Raw genomic sequence first — 4,856 nt, 5'->3', positions numbered from 1 at the left:
CACATGTAAGGTAATAAAAAGGTGGCTGTGTGGCCATGTCAAGAGTGGTGCTTGGGACACAGGTGGAGGACTGTGTATTGTGCATAGGGTTCATTCCATTTCAAATGGTCTCCCACACTGATGTTGTAGAGGACTGTAGCACATAATTAAGAATTTCTAGGATACACAGTCAGTTAAAGTAAAAGAGATCAGGCCTACTGGTTCTCAGTGTTATGATATGTGTATTGAGAGTGTGTGCTATAATGTACCCACCACTCCTTTCTGATTAAAGATAGGGGGCAGCATTTAATAGTAACAATACAAAGTACCCAGCTTCATGAGAGATAGAAGTTGCCATATCAACACAGACCTTCAGTATCGGCTGTGAATCAACCAGACGTCCCCTTTGACTCTTTCAGTCAAGGGCATACTAAACTGCAAGTCCAGCAGATATACCTCATGGATTAATACACATGCACACAGGCCCTTTTCAATGGAATCATCATCAGTTATTCAGCCTTTTTAAAATAATTGGGCAGAGTCACCAAATCAATTTCCAATCATTACATATAAAATTCACACATAGGCTGAGATTTTACATGCTCATTTGTAGCATTAAAAGGTCTGCATGCGAAATTCTGCCACGGTTCCCCTGTCATCCACCCAAGAACTCACACATAGGCTCAGATTTTACATGGTCATGTATGGTCACTCCACCTGTAGATGTTGCCCACAGCTGTCCTAAATGTATATGTATATAAGTCCTTCACAAATGCAGTTACTAGTCCAGATTTCCTCCTTGATATTTCATCCAGGGGCAGGAGCCACAGACTGCAAAGAGCTCCTGGGACGTGGGGAGACACTGAGTGGTTGGTATACGATCTATCCTACCACAGGGAAAGCAATGACTGTCTTCTGTGACATGGAGACTGATGGAGGAGGCTGGCTGGTAAGCTTTAACAAACAAGGCAAAACAGATACATGAAATAGTTAAGCCTCAAGTCTGCACTAGCAATCACATAAGGTGGAGGAAAAGTTACTGAAGTTTTCCAAAGGAAAACATGGTGCAGAATGACTAAATCCAGAACTGTTGTCTGAATCAAAGGCCATGAGGGCAAGATAGAGAGAACAAACCTTACAATCCTTTTAAAATCATCACCCAGAATCCAACCGGATCATTATGCTCACACAACTCCCAGTTGCACCCATGGTTCAGCATTTTCAAACCTTGCACACTTGTCCTGTTCTCTGTGCTGGTCAGGAAAAGGTCCACACCATCACATCACACACATATCATGTGCCAAGAGACACAATCATTGACCCAGAACAAGACATTAGAGGCACCCAGCCAGCTCAGGGAATGCCAGAATAGCCTATCACTTTTCTGACCACTGCTGGATGCTTCCATCCAACTCAGAAGCAGTGTAAGTAACTAATCAGGCCTTTGGACAACACCAATATTATACTGGACATCAGATATCATATAGAGAGCCACCATGGTGTAGTAGCTTGAGCTATAGACAAGAACTCTGGAGATCACGTTTGAATCCCCAGTCAACCATGGAAACGCACTGGGTGACCCTGGGCTAGTAACACTCTATCAGAGGGAGGCCAAGAAACCCCTGTGCTATATTTACACTAGAGTCATCATAAGTTGGAAATGACTTGAAGGCACACAACAACAACAACAACAACAACAATAACAGCAGCAGACATAGTGTCAAGTAGAGAAGGTCTGGCTGATGTTCATCCTCTGCCTATGGTCTCATCAAAGCTTTGTATTGTTTTTTTCTTCTTCTGTTCCTTTAATGGTCTGATAGTAGCAATCAAGATTCTTTCCTTGATTTTTGATTTCCAATAGTCTTGATTCATCACAATCAATGTGTGGGATAAATTCGGCTGAGAGAGGTACTTGTCCAGGATCATCATATGAGCTTGAGGGCATAGTAGGGGACTGGAATCCATGGGTCCCTGATGCTATTCCAATACTCTAACCACAATACTGCATGGCTCTTTCCACTACATAGTAATGATGCCTCTTTGTACCAGGAAAGCTTCTTCAAATCCATTAGGCCCAGCCTACAAAAAGCCCATACAACACGGATCCCAGAAAATAGCTTGCCTCTCAGTGGTACATTGAAATATATCACTCTTCTTCTGTCCCCATCTAGGTCTTCCAGGGCGACAAGATGGATCTGTGATTTTTCTACCGTAACTGGGAGTCCTACAAAAATGGGTTTGGAAACCACTCAGAATTGGCTGGGAAATGATAAATCCATCTCCTCACAAGTTCAGGTAATCCACTTGCGCTGCGGCTTGTTGCAAGTAGAACAGTATTCTCAGGCTTATGTAACAAAGTGAGGATTTCTAAGGAATTAGGCGAACAGTGTGGGGATGTGCTTGCTAGAACGATGTTGGTTGTGAATCCGATTGTGGAAGAAAGGTAGGATAGATAACCTTCAAACAAATAAAACAAACAGTTTGGAACTTGCATTCACCATAAAATCTACAATAAAAGCTCGAGACTCTGCCCAACATGAAGGCTTGCTGAGTGAGTTGGATTACAACTATTTTTGCGGAGAAAATATTGATTCCTTATGATGCTACGTTTTTAATATGTACTCTAAAATTGGAATAATGTTTGTAAGGCCATCCGGATGTTGCTGGAGTGCAAGCTTCTGTCAGCCTTCACCATGGCTATAATTGCCTGGCTGATGGAGCTGCAACCAATACTAGCAAGAGGAATTCACATTGCCTACCTTTACCGCTCAAAGGTACTGAGTCTAGAACAAAAGACCTGATCACAAGAGCTTGGGGTCACATTAGCCATACTGGCACCCACACTCTAACTGCAATAGTGCTTTGATACCATTTTTAATTGTCAGGGCTCCATGCTCGCAGATATCCGAAATGGTAAAGGAATGATGAAAGTTGGTGAGGGTACTTTAGAAATTCTTCTACTAGAGAGCTCGAGCCACGCTTCCTGATCTATTGCTCTTCAAAGCCGTGATTTAGTGCCTCCCATCTTAGTGTAATTTTGGGGGGCACGTGTGCTCTCTAGCAGAGAAGTCAAAGTAACCATCTCACTAGGTCCAAATCCCAGGAGTCCTAGGATGCAGGTATGGCAATTTAAGTGGAACAATTGGCTGTCAAGTATTAGTGTGGAATGCACCCATAGCTGCCTTGCATCATGCCATGCCACTGAATTCTTGGTTGTTCTTTCTGATTTCATGGAAACAGACCAATAGAGACATTAGTGGAGAAAACCAGCACCGTACTCGTTCATACCCATAACTTTTGACTGGAAATGACACACTATCCCAGGATGAAACCTGGACAGGAGTTTTCTCTGTCTCCAGTGTTATCTAAAACAAGGTTCTGCGTATGGGTTGCAACAATATTTATTCTGTGACATCTCTCATCAGGAAACACGTCAGCTGGCGGATTGATGTGTGAAGAAGGTCAATGACTCTAGAACCTTGGCACATAACAGTAGTTTCAAAAGAATCAAAGCGAGAAAGAAAACTACAGACTAGCAGTGGGCCTTATTTAGATGGCCAACAGGGGTGAGTTACACTTTTGAAACACAAAGTGTCCTCTGTAGCAACCTACTGATAAAGATGTGAAGAGGAAAGAAGTATGTAATTTTCTGCAACATTCTTGAGGTTGTATTGCCCCTAATGGTATGTCCTAGCCCCATAAATGTGTTTGAAAGCTTGAAAACTAGATGAGGTTCTAACCATTCAGTGCCACATTGGTGCATAGTGATTCTATAATTACGTTTTCGTATACAATAAGTGAGCAGTGTGCGTTAGTGGTTTCATGATTGGACTAGAAAAATGAAGGAATACTTTCCGTATTTAGCTGCAGTTGTAACAGAGGAAAGTCTTCCCTCTTAGGAGGAAACTGACCTCAGATCCTCACCCCCGTTGGGTTGTGCCGCCTGTATGATAAAAGCAAAAGGCGGGAAGACCTGAGGTGGTGGTGTGTATGTATCGGATTAACTGAAGAAAGCACCAGAAGCCCAGACATGCCTCCAGCAGTGCAAGCTCTAGGCAATACACTAAAGTTCAAGTTTTATTATCAGAATAAAAGTCAAAGCAGTTCACACTCCACTGACATTGAAAATCACTGACACTGGTTTTGAGCTGGCCAAACCCAATTTGATGAGATGATCTCAAGTTCTTATGTTTATAAGTCAATGGATTATTTGGTCCTTTGTTGTTTATTCAGCTTGTAAGCCACGAGTGGCAGAAAAGTAGATAGCTTAATAAAGCTGACTGGCATCCCTGTTTAGTATTTACAATGACATAACTGACTACAATATTGGAATTATTGAAATTCATGAGTAGGATAATTGCACCCAGTTGCAAAGATCAGAATCACTGCATCCCATTGCAAGAGAGAATGGGTTTATATGCAATCTAGCACAAATGCCATGACGTGGCAACTTCCTGCTTAGCCTTTGGTTTAATAGAGAGGTGAAGGTAAAGCTCCTGAGGCGTAATAATCCTAGTGGCCTTTGCGGGAGCTGTTCCAGTCTTGTGGTATTCTTTGTCTAAAATGACATGACCAGAATGCAGCAGTATTCACCAAAATCGAATTGCACTTTAGAAAGTTGGTTAAGAGGCGCAATGCCATAAAGCGTGTTTATATGAGACTTGGGCCCCACTAGCTCGCTATGGTGTAACCTGGTGGGCAACATATGATCCCTGTATGTTTTTTGTTCTCTTCCTTGCAAGTGGTTCCTCTTTGTCACCACAGCCACTATGGATGGGGGGGGCGCTTAAAACAAAGCTAGCGTCAGGCGTCAAAAAAAACTACAAAAATTTTGCTTGTTCCATGATCAGGTTTTCTGGAAGAAGCCATTATGTTAG

The 4,856-nt window shown here is 42.5% G+C and overlaps 1 pseudogene; it reads left to right on the top strand.

Annotated features, from left to right (window-relative positions):
- Window positions 1-61: 61 nt before the first annotated feature.
- LOC121929483 overlaps window positions 62-4,856 on the top strand; it is a 14,220-nt pseudogene continuing 9,425 nt past the window's right edge.

Source organism: Sceloporus undulatus, chromosome 1 (genome assembly GCF_019175285.1).
Source record: "Sceloporus undulatus isolate JIND9_A2432 ecotype Alabama chromosome 1, SceUnd_v1.1, whole genome shotgun sequence".
Taxonomy (NCBI): Eukaryota; Metazoa; Chordata; class Lepidosauria; order Squamata; family Phrynosomatidae; genus Sceloporus; species Sceloporus undulatus.
The sequence above is the reverse complement of the archived record's forward strand: the minus strand, read 5'-3'. Positions and strand labels throughout refer to the sequence as shown.